Source organism: Nicotiana attenuata, chromosome 7 (assembly GCF_001879085.1).
Source record: "Nicotiana attenuata strain UT chromosome 7, NIATTr2, whole genome shotgun sequence".
Lineage (NCBI taxonomy): Eukaryota > Viridiplantae > Streptophyta > Magnoliopsida > Solanales > Solanaceae > Nicotiana > Nicotiana attenuata.
Window position 1 is genome coordinate 99,264,413 of NC_031995.1, and position 19,468 is coordinate 99,283,880.

The following is a 19,468-nucleotide window of genomic DNA, read 5'->3' on the forward strand; positions in this document are numbered from 1 at the left end:
GTCTCCTAGGGGTGATGTGTGATCTTATCAATAGCCTTTGTGTAAGCAGAATTGGTGCATTACCCCTGAGAAATTCAAGCTTTGATATGAACATAGCCTTCATCCCTGTTTCAGACAAAGAAAACTTGTGAGTTTAAAACATTGTGTTTAGTTTGTGGCCTTGACTTCGAGGGCGATTTCTCTTGCACTTGTCACGATCAACTTGGACTTAGACTTGGAAGACAGTGCTTGTTATCGGCCGACCGCTTTTCCGGACAACCCTTATCATAAGAAATATTCCTGATTCGTTGTCACGACCCAACCCCGGTCGTGATGGCGCCAAACACACTGCTAGGCAAGCCCGACCATTTAGACAACCTTGACCGATTAATCACAGAGGATAAATAAATATTCACAACTAAAATACCAAATTAAATGCGGAATTTCTGAAATAATTTCTAACATTCGAAACCCCAAAATAAAAATACTGATCAGCCCACAGAATCTGGTATCACGAACATGAGCCTCTAATACAGAATATTCACCTATCACAAGTCTATCTAGGAAAAATGCGAACAAAAGGATAAAGATAGATGGGAGAGATCAAGGCTGCGAACGCCATGCAGCTACCTCGATACTCCCGAATACTGCTGCTCAGCTAAACAAATCCTCACTCACCTTGTGGTGTACCTGGATCTGCACACAAGGTGCAGGGAGTATTGTGAGTACTTCCAACTCAGAAAGTAATAAATATAAATAAAGTCCGAGGATAAGAAATCCTAAATAAACACAAAGTAAAGCTATAAATACAGTAAAACAGCGAAGACAATTATAATAATACCACGACAGATAAAGAATAAATGACAATTAAAATATGCAATGCAACACATAAACTGGTACTCTCCAGTACCCCGCTGCGGCGTGCAGCCCGCTCCATTTATTTAACTTTGACGGCGCTCACTGGGGGTGTGCAGACTCCGGGAGGGGCCCCTTACGGCCCAAGCGCAATAATAAGCCATCTCGTGGCATCAAACAGGCCCTTGGCCTCATAACAATATCATTATTATACCACTGCAGCGTGCAGTCCGATCCCATACTCAGTCCAAAATCACATAAGCCTTTCGGCACAATAATATAAAAATATTCAGCCCAAACTTCATTTAAAAATATTACTTTAGTTTCTACTTTTAGAAAATGGCTGAGTTTACAAAACAGTGTTAAATACCAGGACTGAGTTCAATATCTAGAAATATGGTAAGAAACCAGTAAAATAATCCCTGAAGGATTCAAGTAGTTGGCACGAAGGCCAGTTATGACAATTAATCCATTTTTATAAGGATATCACAAAACTACAATCAATTAGGTAGTACTTTTTATCAAGCCGGACAATCCCCGACGGTGCTCTACCCCACGCCCGTGATCCGGCGTGCAAGTCACCTCACATAGCACTACAATGTGCAAATTCGGGGTTTCGAACCCTCAACACAGCATTTACATTTATTACTAACCTCAAGCTGGCCAAAGTCCTAGCTTGCTATGCCCTTGCCTTTCGAATTAACCTCCTCGTGCGTCGAATCTGACCAAAACCACTACGAATACTTCACAATATGCTAATGGGACAATACCCAAACGAAAATAATCGAAAAATAGATAAATTCCCGAAATTAGCAAAAACCCGAGCCCCGGTCCCACTTCTCGAAAATCAGTAAATTTACCACTAACGGATTCCTTATCTCGCCACGAGTCTATACATATAAAGAACACCAAAATCGGAGTCCAAATGACCCCTCAAATTCCCATTTTTGTTCTCTTAGGTTTCAAGCCCTAACATCCATTTTTGACCTTTAATTCCTTATTTTTTCAGTCTAAATTCATGTATTTGCATCATAAAATCGTGTTCTAAGTCCCAGAATTCTTACCTGATCGAAGTTCTTGAATTCCTTTTCAAAATCGCCCAAAAACTCTCCAAGTCCGAAGTGAAAAATATGAACTCTTTCAAAATTCGCGAAGGAAATAAAAACCTCTTCTGATCAGTTGTTTCCGCATCTGCGGTACCCTTGTCGCTTCTGCGACTACCGCATCTGCGGTAATTATCCGCTTCTGCGGAATCTCCTTAAAATCCAAAACCGCTTCTGCGGTCACTCTTCCGCATCTGCAGCTCCGCAGATGCGGCTCCCCCAACCGCTTCTGCGGAAACAACACTCAAGCCCGAAATTCTCTTCTGCGATCCTCCCTTCGCTTCTGCGTGACCGCACCTGCGGTCCCACAATCGCAGGTGCGAAAATACCAGATACTAGCAGACCTGCAATCTCCAAACTTCAATTTTTATCCCGTTAGCCATCCGAAATCACCCCGAGGCCCCCGGGACCTCAACCAAAAGCACAAACATGATCTAATACCTTATTCAAACTTGCTCCAATCATCAAAACATCTCAAACAACACTAAAACCATCATTTCTCATCGAATTCAAGCCTAAGTTCTTCCAAAACTTCCGAAACACGTATTCGATCAAAAACCCAACCAAAACACCTCCGAATGACCTGAAATTTTGCACACGCATCCCAAATCACCTAACAAAGCTACTGCAACTCTCAGAATTCCATTCCGACCCTCGAATCAAATTCTCACCTATCAACCGGAAATCGCCAAAATACTAACTTCGCCAATTCAAGCCTAATTCTACACCGGACCTCCAAAATTACTTCCGATCACAGTCCTAAGTCACAAATCATCCCCCGAAGTTAACCGAATCATCGGAATTCATATCCGAGCCCTCTAACACATAAGTCAACATCCGGTTGACTTTTCCAAAACAAACCTTCCTTAAAGAGACTAAGTGTCTCATTTCCTTCTTGAACCACTCCAAATCAGCTCGTTTACATCCAACACTGATAATGAAGCATAAAGAAATAGAAAATAGGGAAAAACGGGGCGGTAACTCACGTGACGACGGGTTGGGTCGTCACATTCGTTCATGTCCAATACCTTATACCTGATGCATTGCACTCGTATTCTAACAATCACCAAATCTTAGCATTTTACATCAATCCCAAAGAACATCTATTATCACCAACTCAGTGCACACACTATTCTCCTGTGTCTTATGCGATTTTGATGTGCTTGCCAAACTCGACTTTGTGTGATTAAGAAGTTGGTAGCAGATTTTGAAGTCATTTCTCACTTGTTTCGACAAAAAGAGACTCAAAAAGAGTTCAAACAAAACAAGAGGAAGAAAATAAGGAGAAAAACGAGAGAGATGGTATCTAACAAGAAAATTTTCACCTCAGAAAAAGAACAAAGTAGAAACCAATTTGATTTGAAGGCCAGCTCCACTTATCATGACATGCATTTTGGATTAAGCGACTTGATCTGTCAAGCGAGTCTAATCTTCAACTCTTGTTATGCCTCTAAGTTGTGAAACTGGGTTTCAGCGCTCCAATTGTCCTGTTTGTTCCACAATCCTCAGTCAACTTGTAGTGCCCTGAAGGGATTTCACCGTCGAGCCTCTCTCATTTTGCTTTATTTCTCAACTCACCTTCGCCTTACGGTGCCCATGAGGATTTTCACCGATAAGACTCTCTCATTTTATCATTTTCTCTCTTTGTGCTGAGAACAAGGTATTGCCCATGATATAAGAAGATCATAATATTACCACACACTTGATTTGGAATCCTCAAAGATTGGTCGGAAGGTCTTTCTTTGGACCGTAATGTAGGCTTTTGGACAGGGTTGGAAAGAAAGGGTGGCATGAAGGCTCAAAATTATGTAAGATGAAAGAGTTCAAAATTACAACTTTTGGAATCAGATCTTTTGGCAAAATTAAAACTTCTGCCCTAGTTTCTTGGAGTCCGGGAATTTTTTTTGTTTTTGAATTTTTGCTTTGATGGGACTGAACCTTAGAGTAAGGCTGCCTCGTATCCTTAAAAGGAATCAGGTCGAACGTAGTTCCAACATCTGACCTGACTTTTTTTTCATCTTTCTTTCTTTTTCTCTTTTCTTTTTCTTTTCTCCTTTTTCTTTTCTTTTCTTTTCTTTTCTTTTCTTTTCTTCTTTTTCTCTTTACTTTTCTTTTTCTTCTTTTTCTCTTTTTCTCTTTTTCTTTTTCTTTTCTAGTTCCTAACTCTACTTCTGATTCCAAAAGAGGGGTACGAAACAAAATAGATTAAGGCTCAAAAGGGGTAGCAAAAGATAAAAGTGTTTGGGTAGTAGAATAAAATGCCTTCGTCATACCAAACTTTAAAAATGTCAAGTACAAACATGCATAATTAATTGCTACTTGTCATTACTTGTTTTCTTCAGTGAGTCATAATTATTGTGTACTTGTTGTCTTATGAATTCGTATTAATTGTTGCGTTTGTGGGAGTAATTTTATTTGGAAGAACTGTTGATTTAATAAAATGGGAGCGGGTGGTACGCCTACCACGAGATTTAATGAAATGGGAGCGGATGGTACGCTACCACGAGATTTAATGAAATGGGAGCGGGTGATACGCCTACCACGAAATTTAATGAAATGGGAGCAGGTGGTACGCCTACCACGAGATTTAATGAAATGGGAGCAGGTGGTACGCCTACCACAAGATTTAATTATTGAGAAATGGGATCAGGTTGCACGCCTGCAACGAGATATATACTGACAGTGAAATATGCTTTTATTTCCCTTATCCGTGTTAGAGCTCAATTATTGATGTTCTTTATTATTTTCTTGAAATTCTGTATTATCTGCTATCCTCGAAGCATGTTTCCCTCCCATTTAAGATGTTTGTTCTTGTTATTTTCCCGTTGTAGATATATATATATATATATAAATGTTCAGGTTTATGTGGTAGTCCTGTCTAGCCTCGTCACTACTTCGCCGAGGTTAGGCTAGGCATTTACCAGCACATGGGGTCGGTTGTGCTGATAATACACTCTGTGCTCTTTTGCACAGATCCAGGTCCCGGACAGCAGTAGTAGCTCGGGATCCAGCCTTCAGTCCATCGAGACTCCGAGGTAGTCTTGCACGCGTCCGCAGGCCCGGCGTCTCCTCTATCTTATATTTTATTCTGTTATCTCATGTTTTCAAGACAAACAGTGTTATATTTCTTCAAACGATTGTATTTAGTACTCTTAGTAGTCCGTGGATGATGTGACACCAGTTCTTGGGTAGAGGCACATGTTGAATTTCGCATTATTTTTCAGCTTATCTAATTTAAGTCTTCCCCTTTAATTTCATATTCCGCTGTCATTTAAATATTTAACGCGTGTTATTATGATTGATAAAAGGATTTAAAATAAAGTAGATAGGAGTTTATGATTTGTGACTTGCCTAGCTTCTACGAGTAGGCGCCATCACGACCCCCCGAGGGTGGGGAAATCCGGATCGTAACATACCCCTGCCAACCTGCAATCGCCAAACAAGATTAATGCTTGTCTTGTTTTGATAATTTCATCTTATATTCTTGAACTTACCAAACAAGTCTTCTTGGACTCTTGTGGGATCTGTTGGAGAGAGCTGATTAACAATGTTGCTAAATTGGATTAACTTAATTTAAATTAAACACTACCAAAGTCAATTATAACTATATTATTATTACCAGATTAATACTAAGCAAATCAAGAAGTCGTCTTTTAGAGGATAGTTCGATTATCAAGAGTTTACAAACTCACAATATCATGACTTTGAGTAATCATGCTCGCTTGTCGCATAGTTAAATTTTCATTATTTTATAGTCAGTAATAATTAAAAGGTCAGTTTCTCTTTAATTTCAGATTCAAAGAGTAATTAGCTCTCTGTTTGAGCTCAGAATATCTAAGGAAGTAACTCCTCAGTTCAAAAATATAAAAAGATCAAACATATAGTTCTCTATTTTTAGACAATTCACGCATAAAATTAAATCTGCATTGGATTGATGATCCAACCAATTTGTACAGTAGAAGTTTTTCCTAAGGATAAAATGTTTCTCTACAAGTCTTTAAAGGTATCCAGTTAAATACAACTACAATAACATATAACTTAAATGCAAATTTTATACAATATGTCTTTTGTATATTTTGTAAGATTTATACATAGTAAAGACAAATTTCATACAACTAATTATACATTATACAATTTATCTACAACTTTCACACATTAATTTTACAGTTAAATACAACTACAATAACATATAACTTAAATACAAAATTTATACAATATGTCTTTTGTATATCTTGTATCTGATTTATACATAGTAAAAATAAATTTCATACAACTAATTATATATTATACAACTTATCTACAATTTTCATACATTATTTCTACTCAGTTATATACAACTACAATATCATTTAACTTAAATATAATTTTTATACAATGTTGTTCAACTTTCATACAATAGTTAAACAAAAAAAAATATAAACAAAAGAATACTATTTTTCTACCAATTTTCTATAATTTTAATACAATTTCGTAAATATAATGTATATCATGTCTTCTTCTTCTTCTTCGAGTTTCAATCTGAAATTCAGCCAAAATCAAGTCTAATCTTCACCAAAACCCTTCAAAATTGAGATATAAAGTCCAAACCATATTCCCAATTATTTGCAACAACACCCAATCCAAACAAATAATGATTTTTGAAAACCCAAATTTGAATTCAAACCTTCAAAGCTTTTTGATGGCTGTCAATGGTGGAATTGCTGCTCTCTTTTCCTTTGCCTTACATTACTGAAATTAGGGATTGAGAGATAGAGAGAGACGTAGAGATAATTCCCAATTCTTGCAACAACATCTAATTCAAACAAATAATATTTTTTGAAAACCCAAATTCGAATTCAAAGCTTCAAAGCTTTTTAATGTTGTCAATGGTGGAAGGGTGGGTGCAAGATACGTGGGGGAGGGGGTGGGATGTGGAGAGAGAAACGTGGGGGAGTGGAAGATACGTTAGAGTAATTTTAGGACACTAATTATTATCATTAATTCCCTTAAAATGTACATAATTGGTAATTGGGTATATAAAATCTAATTATAGTAAAACTTGAGTAGGGAGAGTAATATAGTTTCATATAGTGTTTAGGAATGTAAAAATTCCCTTTTTAAGATTCCTCGATCTGGATCAGAAAAACATAGCGGATGCACTACGTAAAAATTATAGATATATATATATATATATATATATATATATATATATATATATATATATATATAATTATCTATAATTTTTTTTCCCTTTTATATATATATACTGCCACTAAGTTTAAAAGTGTATATATATATATATATACTTTTATATATATACACACATACTTTTGTAAACTTAGTGGCAGGTAAACATAGGCTTGGTTTATGATACATACTAAATTCAACATTTTTAGACTTAAAATTACAACATAATTTTAATTAGTAAATTTCAAATGTACGTGTACACATTAAGTTGTAAAATGAATATTTTTAGCCTTTAATTTTTTTTTTTTAAGGTTATTTGTTGTATGGTGGGTTGTGAAAAAGAATACTATTGGATCACATTAGAATAAAAACCTAAAAGGAGTTCTATATTCACTTTATTTGTATTTTTCTATTTATTCTCGATTAAATTATTTTTACTAATATAATAAAATTAATAAAAAAATTTATTGTCTATAAGTCAGTACAAAGAATATATATTCTTAAGCCTAAAAAAGAGTTCTAAGTAGCCGAAACTTTAGTTCCTACTCTAATTTTGTCGGGTGTTACTTTCCTTCTACAAATATGTTGTCTTACCTATTTTAAGTAAGGAAGGATTCAATACATAAAATGTAGTTGTTTTTTAAGTACTAAATATTAGAGAAATAATAAAATGACTATTTCTAAATAATAAGGAATAGATAAATTACTATTTTGTGTAGTGTGAAATCTGTTAGAAATTGATAAATTACTATTTTGTCTAGTGTGAAATCTATTTTAAAGGGTAAAAAAGATGAATGATATTTCATTAAGAGGTTTCGCGCTTTTAATATAGTATAGATATAGATAGATATAGATAAAACTATTCCTTTTTTTCTTGGAATCTTTACCCAAATAGTCTGCTGGATTCATCATTTGTTTTTCTAGCCGATATACATATATTATATACGATTATACATATATGATACATGGATTATACTGTGACGACCCAAAGGGTCATCACCTATTTCCTCATCCATTCCGTGCTTTCGAGGCCTCAAAACCTCTTTTTTTTACTTGTCTCGATTTGCGTGCGCAGTCCGGACGCGTAGCCGGAAAGCTGTTATGTTGAAATATGTGAATTCCGTGAAAAATTTGAAGAATTTTGATATTAATATGATTATAGTTGACTTTGGTCAACATTTTTGGTAAACGGACCCGGACCCGAGATTGGACGGTCCCGGAAGGTCCGTAGAAAAATATGGGACTCGGGCATGTGCCCGGAATCGAATTCCGAGGCCTAGAGCCCGAGATATGAATTTTTCCGTGAAATAGTTTTACTGAAATTATTAAGGAAAATGGAAATAAAAATTGGTTAAAAGACTATGGTATCGGGCTCGTATTTTGGTACCGACGCCCGGTACAAGCCTTAAATATGTGTTAAGCGCTTTCTGTAAAGTTTGGTCGAAATCGGACGTCGTTTGACGTGTTTCGGACTATAAGTTCCAAGTTTGAAAGTTTATGAAGTTTAGAAGAAAAATCATGTGTTTTGAGGCTTGATTCAATGATTTTGATGTTATTTTGGCGATTGGATCGCACGAGCAAGTCCGTAGGATGTTTTTGAGGTTGTATGCATGTTTGGTTTGGAGCCCCGAGGGCTCGGATGAGTTTTGGATAGGCATCGGATTGCATTTCTCATGTTTTAAAAAAAATCTGGTATGCTGGCTTCTGCAATTTTCGCAAATGCGAAGGGAAGACTCGCAATTGTGAGCTCGCAAATGCGAGCATTGCTTCGCAATTGCGAAGTCTGGGAAAATGGGGCACTGTCGCAAATGCGATCAACACTTCGCAAATGCGAAGTCTAGGAAAAGGCTTGGGATCGCAAATGCGATCCATTGGCTCGCAAATGCAAGGTGGCCCTGGTCGCAAACGCGATCGAATGTTCGCAAAAGCGAAACCTGGCCACCAGACATGGGTTCGCAAATGTGAACTAAGAATGTCGCAATTCCTAGCCCTGTTTTGTTCGCAATTGCGAACCATGGTTCGCAATTCCCATATACGAGGCCCAGCAAATTTTATACTTAGTCGAATTTTCATCACTTTTCACCATTCTTTCAAAACCCAAACACCATAGGCGATTTTTCAAGAGCAAACTTCATCCCAAATCATTTGTAAGTTGAGTTTTACTCAATTCTTTCAATCTTTAACATCATTAAACATGTTTTCCACTTGAAATCAAAGATTTTCATGGGTGAAATTGGGACTTTTGGGTAGAACCTAGATTTTCCATAAATTGGGGAGTTGGACCTCGATTTAAGGTCCGATTTCAAAACAAATTATATATTTGTACTCGTGGGGGAATGGGTAACCGGATTTTGGTTCGAACCTCGAGTTTTGACCACGTGGGCCCGGGGGCAATTTTGGAATTTTTGGGAAAAAAACTTGGGAAACTCATTTTTATGCATCCAAATTGATTCATATAATGTTTATTAAAGTAATTGAGCAATTTGTGATTAGATTCGAGGGAATTGGAGGTGGAACCGCGAGCTAAAGCAATAGTTGAGGATTAAGTGGATTTCAAGGCTTTGAGGTAAGTGTTTGTTCTAACTTTGGCTTGAGGGAATAGGATTAGGATGTTATTTGCTACTTGCTAAATGTGGAGTACGGTGTATAGGCATGGTGACGAGTATCTATACATCGGTGTCTAGCATGACCGTGAGTCTTAATTGTTTTTAAATCGAATGATGTGACACCACTACCTTGTCTAATGAATAAATTTCATATAATGTTAACGGTTGAGGAAGAATTGTGATTGGTATATTTTGGAACGTTGGTTCGAACAAGAATGTGATAGTTGAGAAAGAAAAGATTCAAAAGAGGATGTGTTGTGATTATTCCCTTGCCAGGACGTGTAGACTAGTATTATGTACTCTCCCTTGTCGGGATATTTGGGCTGTTAGTTGTACCCTTGCCGGGTTAAAGTGTTATGTTGTCGAATTCCCCTAATGGGGCCTTCTTTATAAAGTCAGATATTTTGAATTATAATATGGGATCGTGTGGCACGCCGACCACTTATATACTATAATATGGGATCGTGTGGTACGCCGACCACTTATATACTATAATATGGGATCGTGTGGCACGCCGACAACTTATATACTATAATATGGGATCGTGTGGCCCGCCGACCACTTATATACTATAATATGGGACCGTGTGGCACGCCGACCACTTATATATTATGAAAATGGGATCGTGTGGCACGCCGTCCACTTATGAATTAAGAAATGGGATCGTGTGGCGCGCCGATCACTTATATATATGACCTATGATATTGAGATAGTTTCGTCGTTATATCCAATGATCTGTATTCGCTGTATTTTTCCCGAGCATGCCCCCTTCCCCTTTTTAGTTGATATTCTCTATTGTTATTTTCTGTTGCCTTGTATACATTTATCTGCACAGGTTGTTTTTGGTAGGCCCTGTCTAGCCTCGTCACTACTTCGCCGGGGTTAGGCCAGGCACTTGCCAGCACATGGGGTCGGTTGTGCTGATGCTACACTTCTGTGCTTTTTGCACAGATCATAGTACCGGAGCAGGAGCCTTTGTTCAGCAGTAGGAGCGTTGGGAGCTTACTTCAGTCCAGAGATTCCGAGGTAGCTTGCCGGCGTCCGCATGGCCCGGAGTCTCTCTTATCTCTGTCTTTCGTTTGATTTTCCTTGTATCGGATCAGACAGTACTGTATACTCATTCAGACTTTGTATTTAGCATTCAGTAGAAGTTCGTGAGTTAGTGACACCAGATCTGGGTAGAGGTGTATTTGAAATTCCGCACTTGGTTTCTGTTATTTATGTTTCGAGAATTCCACTTTTATATTAATTGCCTCGTTCTTCTTTATACTGATAATGATGTTGAGAGAAATGCTAAACTAATTGGCTTGCCTAGCTCCTATTAGTAGGCGCCCATCACGACTCCCGAGGGTTGGAAATCCGGGTCGTGACAAGTTGGTATCAGAGCATTAGGTTACATAGGTCTCACAACTCACGGACAACCACGGTAGAGTCTGAGGGATCGGTACGGAGACGTCTGTATTTATCCCCCAGAGGCTACGGAGTTAGGAAAAGTTTCACTTTTGTTCTTTCCTGTCGTGCGATCCTGTTTCTCAAATATTGATTGTCTTTCTACTCTGTTCTTTCGCGGATGGCGAGAACACGTGCTTCCTCTTCTACCGAGCAGCAGCTCGAGCCCCCAGTAGCAGCTCTTGCGAGGGGCAGAGGCCGAGGCCGTGCCAGAGGCCGAGGTCGGGGCAGAGCTCAGCCCCGAGTAGCAGTTCCAGAGGTGGAGCCTCATGTTGACTACGATGAGGAGGCTCCAGCCCCAGCAGCTCCGGTGGGCCCAGCTCAGGTCCCAGAGGGGTTCATAGCCACCCCAGTTCTTCAGGACGCTCTGGTCCGATTGGTAGGCTTTGTGGAGAGCGTCACTAGAGCGGGTTTGCTTCCAGTAGCACCAGCCACTTCTCAGGCTGGAGGAGGAGTTCAGACTCCTGCTACACGTACTCCGAAGCAGGTAGCTCCCCAGGCACAGGTTCAAGTGGCGCAGCCAGCGGTAGCAGTTCAGCCGGGTATTATGACTCAGACCAGCGATGGAGCGGCTATGTCCTCAGATGCTTTGTGGAGGCTTGATAGGTTCTCCAAGATCTTCACCACCATATTCAGCGGTGCTTCATCAGAGGATCCTCAGGATTTCTTATTCAGCTGCCATGAGATCCTTAGGACTATGGGTATTGTGGAGACCAATAGGGTCGACTTCATCACTTTCCGGCTTGCAGGATCCGCCAAGACTTGGTGGAGGGACTATTGCCTATCTAGACCAGCAGGGTCTCCAGCATTGACATGGGATCAGTTCGCGGAGTTGTTTTTGGAGAAGTTTCTCCCAGTTACTCAGCGGGAGGCACTACGCAGGCAGTTCGAGCGCCTCCAGCAGGGCTCTATGACAGTCACACAGTATGAGACTCGGTTCATTGATCTGGCACGCTATGCTGTTGTTATACTCCCCACCAAGAGAGAGAGGGTGCGGAGGTTTATTGATGGATTAATTCAGCCGATACGTCTCCAGATGGCTATGGGAGCCGGTAGTGAGATTTCTTTTCAGGAGGCGGCCAATGCGGCCCGTAGAGTTGAGATGGCTCTTGCACGGGGAGGTGGTCATGGGTCAGACAAGAGACCCCGTCATACAGGTAGATTCAGTGGTACCTCGTCTGGAGGTGGGGATTCTTATGGTAGAGGCTATCCTCTGAGGCCCTTTCAGTCAGCCCTACAGGTCTCACATGGTACTTCAGGTGGTCGTGGCTCTCAGTCGCAGTCTTCTGACCAGCACCTTTTCAGTTCTTCATCAACACCTATCAGCGCACCACCCACTNCGAAGAAGATTGAGGCAGTCAAGAATTGGCCTCGACCAGCTTCAGCGATCGAGATTCAGAGTTTCTTGGGGTTAGCAGGTTATTACCGTCGGTTCGTGGAGGGATTTTCGTCTATTGCAACCCCGATAACCAGGTTGACCCAGAAGGGTGCCCAGTTCAGATTGTCAGATGAGTGTGAGGCGAGCTTTCAGAAGCTCAAGACAGCTCTGACTACGGCACCGGTATTGGTTTTGCCCACAGGTTCAGGGCCTTACACAGTCTATTGTGATGCTTCCCGTGTTGGGCTTGGTGCAGTATTGATGCAGGATGGCAAAGTCATTGCCTATGCTTCGAGACAATTGAAGATCCACGAGAAAAACTATCCGGTTCATGATCTAGAGTTGGCAGCTATTGTTCATGCTTTGAAGATTTGGAGGCATTATCTATATGGCGCAACGTGTGAGGTGTACACGGATCACAAGAGCCTGCAGTATCTGTTCAAGCAGAAGGAGTTGAATGTGAGGCAGAGGAGATGGCTAGAGTTGTTGAAAGATTATGATGTTACTATCTTATATCACCCGGGTAAGGCCAATGTGGTGGCCGATCCATTAAGTAGGAAGTCTGCCAGCATGGGTAGTCTTGCGTATATTTCGGTCAGCCAGCAACCGCTTGCTTTAGATATTCAGGCGTTGGCCAATCGATTGGTGAGATTAGATATTTTTGAGCCCAACAGAGTGTTAGCTTGCACGGTCTCTCGTTCTTCTCTATTAGAGCGTATCCGTGATCGGCAGTTTGATGATCCCCATTTGTGTGTCCTGAGAGACACGGTGCAGCGTGGAGGTGCCACGAAGGTGACCTTAGATGATGATGGTGTTTTGAGATTACAGGGTCGAATTTGTGTGCCCAATGTTGATGGGATTCGAGAGTTGATCTTAGCGGAGGCCCATAGTTCTCGGTACTCTATTCACCCGGGCGCCGCGAAGATGTATCAGGACTTGCGGCAGCATTATTGGTGGCGTAGGATGAAGAAGGATATTATTGCGTATGTGGCTCGGTGTTTAAACTGTCAGCAGGTCAAGTATGAGCATCACGAGGCCCGGCGGTTTTGTCTCAGAGGATTGACGCGTTCCCGAGTGGAAGTGGGAGAGGATTACCATGGATTTCATTACTGGACTTCCGTTGACTCGGAAGAAGTTTGATGCTATTTGGGTCATTGTTGATAGGCTGACCAAGTCAGCGCATTTCATTCCAGTAGCAGTCTCCTATTCATCCGAGAGGTTAGCTGAGATTTATATCCGGGAGATTGTTCGCCTTCATGGTGTGCCAGTATCTATCATTTCGGATCGGGGTACGCAGTTTACCTCGCGCTTCTGAAGAGCGGTTCAGCAAGAGTTAGGTACCCAGGTTCAGTTGAGCACAGCGTTCCATCCTCAGACGGACGGTCAGTCCGAGCGGACTATTCAGATTTTGGAGGATATGCTCCGAGCTTGTGTTATTGATTTTGGAGGCTCGTGGGACCAGTTTCTGCCTTTAGCAGAGTTCGCCTACAACAACAGTTACCAGTCCAGCATTCAGATGGCTCCGTATGAGGCATTGTATGGTAGGCGATGTCGGTCTCCAGTCGGATGGTTCGAGCCGGGAGAGGCTCGGTTATTGGGTACAGACTTAGTTCAGGAGGCCTTAGATAAGGCCAAGATTATTCAGGAGAGGCTTCGTTCAGCTCAGTCTAGGCAGAAGACTTATGCAGATCGTAAGGTCCGAGATGTAGCTTTCATGGTTGGTGAGCGGGTATTGCTCCGGGTGTCGCCTATGAAGGGCGTGATGAGGTTCGGAAAGAAGGGCAAGCTTAGCCCTAGGTACATTGGTCCGTTTGAGATTCTTGATCGAGTAGGAGAGGTGGCTTATAGACTTGCAATTCCACCTAGCTTATCAGCCGTGCACCCAGTTTTTCAAGTGTCTATGCTTCGGAGGTATCACGGCGATCCTACCCATGTATTAGACTTCAGCACTGTCCAGTTGGACAAAGATTTATCTTATGAGGAGGAGCCGATAGCCATTCTAGACCGGCAGGTCCGTCAATTGAGATCTAGGAGTTTTCCCTCTATTCGTGTTCAGTGGAGAGGTCAGCCCCCTGAGGCCTCGACCTGGGAGTCCGAGTCCGATATGCGGAGCCGTTATCCACATCTGTTCCCCGACTCAGGTACTTCTTTCTTTTGTCCGTTCGAGGACGAACGGTTGTTTTAGAGGTGGAGGATGTGACGACCCAAAGGGTCATCACCTATTTCCTCATCCATTCCGCGCTTTCGAGGCCTTAAAACCTCATTTTTTTACTTGCCTCGATTTGCGTGCGCATTCCGGGCGCGTAGCCGGAAAGCTGTTATGTTGAAATATGTGAATTTCGTGAAAAATTTGAAGAATTTTGATATTAATATGATTATAGTTGACTTTGGTCAACATTTTTGGTAAACGGACCCGGACCCGAGATTGGACGGTCTCGGAAGGTCCGTAGAAAAATATGGGACTCGGGCATGTGCCCGGAATTGAATTCCGAGGCCTAGAGCCCGAGATATGAATTTTTCCGTGAAATTGTTTTTCTGAAATTATTAAGGAAAACGGAAATAAAAATTGGTTAAAAGATTATGGTATCGGGCTTGTATTTTGGTTCCAACGCTCGGTACAAGCCTTAAATATGTGTTAAGCGCTTTCTGTAAAGTTTGGTCGAAATCGGACGTCGTTTAACGTGTTTCGGACTATAAGTTCCAAGTTTGAAAGTTTATGAAGTTTAGAAGAAAAATCATGTGTTTTGAAGCTTGATTCAATGATTTTGATGTTATTTTGGCGATTGGATCGCACGAGCAAGTCCGTAGGATGTTTTTGAGGTTGTATGCATGTTTGGTTTGGAGCCCCGAGGGCTCGGGTGAGTTTTGGATAGGCATCGGATTGCATTTCTCATGTTTTAAAAAAAATCTGGTATGCTGGCTTCTGCAATTTTCGCAAATGCGAAGGGAAGACCCGCAATTACGAAGTCTGGGAAAATGGGGCACTGTCGCAAATGCGATCAACACTTCGCAAATGCGAAGTCTGGGGAAAAGGCTTGGGATCGCAAATGCGATCCATTGGCTCGCAAATGCGAGGTGGCCCTGGTCGCAAATGCGATCGAATGTTCGCAAAAGCGAAACCTGGCCACCAGACATGGGTTCGCAAATGCGAACTAAGAATGTTGCAATTCCCAGCCCTGTTTTGTTCGCAATTGCGAACCATGGTTCGCAATTCCCATATCCGAGGCCCAGCAAATTTTATACTCAGTCGAATTTTCATCACTTTTCACCATTCTTTCAAAACCCAAACACCATAGGCGATTTTTCAAGAGCAAACTTCATCCCAAATCATTTGTAAGTTGATTTTTACTCAATTCTTTCAATCTTTAACATCATTAAACATGTTTTTAACTTGAAATCAAAGATTTTCATGGGTGAAATTGGAATTTTTGGGTAGAACCTAGGTTTTCCATAAATTGGGGAGTTGGACCTCGATTTAAGGTCCGATTTCAAAACAAATTATATATTTGAACTCGTGGGGGAATGGGTAACCGGATTTTGGTTCGAACCTCGAGTTTTGACCACGTGGGCCCGGGGGCGATTTTGGAAATTTTGGGAAAAACTTGGGAAACTCATTTTTATGCATCCAAATTGATTCATATAATGTTTATTAAAGTAATTGAGCAATGTGTGATTAGATTCGAGCGAATTGGAGGTGGAACCGCGAGGTAAAGCAATAGTTGAGGATTAAGTGGATTTCAAGGCTTTGAGGTAAGTGTTTGGTTTAACCCTAGCTTGAGGGAATAGGAGTTGAGTCTTGTTGCTAACTGCTATGTGATCGAGTACGATGTATAGGCATGGTGACGAGTATCTATACATTGGTGTCTAGCATGACCGTGAGTCCTTATAATGTGATTATCATGAACTTATTTAGAATTTCATGTTTATTGGAGTATTTCCATATATTGTGAATAACATGTGAATGGTGATATGATAATTTGATTCCTAGGAGCATTGGCTCGAACTGTGATACGAATATTGAAAGTATATGAAATGACTTGATTCATTGAGGAGCGTCGGCTCCAGTTGTAGAACGAATTGCGAAAGTATAAGTGATAATTGAACCTCTGGAGCATCTGCTCGAGTTGTGAAAAGAATTGTGAAGTAAAAGTGAGAAAGAGGAGAGATCATTATGTTGCCCTCTTGGTGGGCTATTGTTGGGTTGTGATTCCTCTGCATTGTGTTCTTAACGGATACTAGGGTCGCTTAGGTTAATGTTTCCTTGTGTCGTATGATGACTATAGTTATAGATGGGTTGGTTGGGTGTGGTAGTCGGTTAGATATAGCTGAGGTGGTCAAGTGTGGTAATAGGTTTGTTATAGCTGTGGTAGTTAGATGTTGGAACTAATGTGGTGGTTAGATGTTGGAACTAATGTGGTTATAGTAATCCCCTTGCCAGAATATTTGAGATGATATTTTGTTCCCTTACTGGGAAGTCGTTATATTGTTGTTTGTGACGGAATATGAGATAAGAAATTTCTTGGAGCTTGGGCTCCAGTGATATCGTGAGATAAGAAAAGTAAGAAAGAGAAAACGTTGTTGATTATTCCCTTGCCGGGACGTCTTGTTGAACTTGTTGGATTCTTTCCCTCGCCGGGATGTTTGTCAAATGTTTACTTATTTTTATGCCCCTTAATTGTGACTGTTGTTTGGGGAGTCGGACTGTTAAATGATATTGAGGGTCGGGTTGCACGCCGCAACAATAATATTGAGGATCGGGTTGCACGCCGCAACAATAATATGTGAGGGTCGGGTTGCACGCCGCAACAATGATATTGAGGATCGGGTTGCACGCCGCAATAATAATATGTGAGGGTCGGGTTGCATGCCGCAACAATGATATTGAGGATCGGGTTGCACACCGCAACAATAATATGTGAGGGTCGGGTTGCACGCCGCAACAATGATATTGAGGATCGGGTTGCACGCCGCAACAATAATATGTGAGGGTCGGGTTGCACGCCGCAACAATGATATTGAGGATCGGGTTGCATGCCGCAACAGTAAAAGGTGAGGATCGGGTTGCGCGCCGCAACAATGATACATGATAAATGATATGGGTCGGGTTGCACGCTGCAACAGTGGTATTTGTGGAGCGGGTTGCACGCCGCAACAATAGTAATTATGGAGCGGTTTGCACGTGGCAACAGCTATTGAGGCTATGTGTTTGTATTTGAGTANTTTAAATCGAATGATGTGACACACTACCTTGTCTAATGTAATAAATTTCATATAATGTTAACGGTTGAGGAAGAATTGTGATTGGTATATTTTGGAACGTTGGTTCGAACAAGAATGTGATAGTTGAGAAAGAAAAGATTCAAAAGAGGATGTGTTGTGATTATTCCCTTGCCGGGACATGTAGACTAGTATTATGTACTCTCCCTTGTCGGGATATTTGGGCTGTTAGCTGTACCCTGCCGGGTTAAAGTGTTATGTTGTCGAATTCCGCTAATGGGGCCTTCTTTATAAAGTCAGATATTTTGAATTATAATATGGGATCGTGTGGTACGCCGACCACTTATATACTATAATATGGGATCGTGTGGCACGCCGACCACTTATATACTATAATATGGGATCGTGTGGCACGCCGACCACTTATATATTATGAAAATGGGATCGTGTGGCACGCCGTCCACTTATGAATTAAGAAATGGGATCGTGTGGCGCGCCGACCACTTATATATATGAGCTATGATATTGAGATAGTTTCGTCGTTATATCCAATGATCTGTATTCGCTGTATTTTTCCCGAGCATGCCCCCTTCTCCTTTTTAGTTGATATTCTCTGTTGTTATTTTCTGTTGCCTTGTATACATTTATCTGCACAGGTTGTTTTTTGTAGGCCCTGTCTAGCCTCGTCACTACTTCGCCGGGGTTAGGCCAGGCACTTGCCAGCACATGGGGTTGATTGTGCTGATGATACACTTATGTGCTTTTTGCACTGATCATAGTACCGGAGCTGTAGCCTTTGGTCAGCAGTAGGAGCGTTGGGAGCTTACTTCAGTCCGGAGATTCCGAGGTAGCTTGCCGGCATCCGCATGGCCCGGAGTCTCTCTTATTTCTGCCTTTCGTTTGATTTCCCTTGTATCGGATCAGACAGTACTGTATACTCATTCAGACTTTGTATTTAGCATTCAGTAGAAGTTCGTGAGTTAGTGAAACCAGATCTGGGTAGAGGTGTATGTGAAATTCCGTACTTGGTTTCAGTTATTTATGTTTCGAGATTTCCGCTTTTATGTTAATTGCCTCGTTCTTCTTTATTTTGCTAATGATAATGAGAAAGGTGTTAAATTAATTGGCTTGCCTAGCTCCTATCAGTAGGCGCCATCACGACTCCCGAGGGTGGAAAATCCGGGTCGTGACATATACATATATTATATACATATGCTGGCTAACGAATTTTTTGTTTACTTTTCTTAGCTGGTATATATAAAATTATACACGATTATACATTTATTATACATGGATTATACATATATGCACATCCATCGGCTAACTGATTCTTTCTTTATTTCTCCTGGACGGTATACATAGATTATACACGATTACGCACGCACGAGCACGCGCACACACATATATGCAATAATTTTGTCTTTCACAGTTGAATTTGACTGATTTTTTATAGTTGGGAGTAGGGGTGGCAAAATGGTTCAAAGAAAACAGTTAAGCACCCATATTATCCACTAAAAAATGGGTTGGATAATGAACTTTCTAAAAACGGATCAAATATGGATAAGAACCATATTATCCATTGAGAAAATGAATAACCAATGAGTAACCAATGGATAACCAATTGGTCTAACTTTTACATTTGTAAAGCCTCAAATTGGGGGTTCCTCAAGTTAGGGAGACTAATAATTCTCCCAAAAGTGATCATACACAAGAAG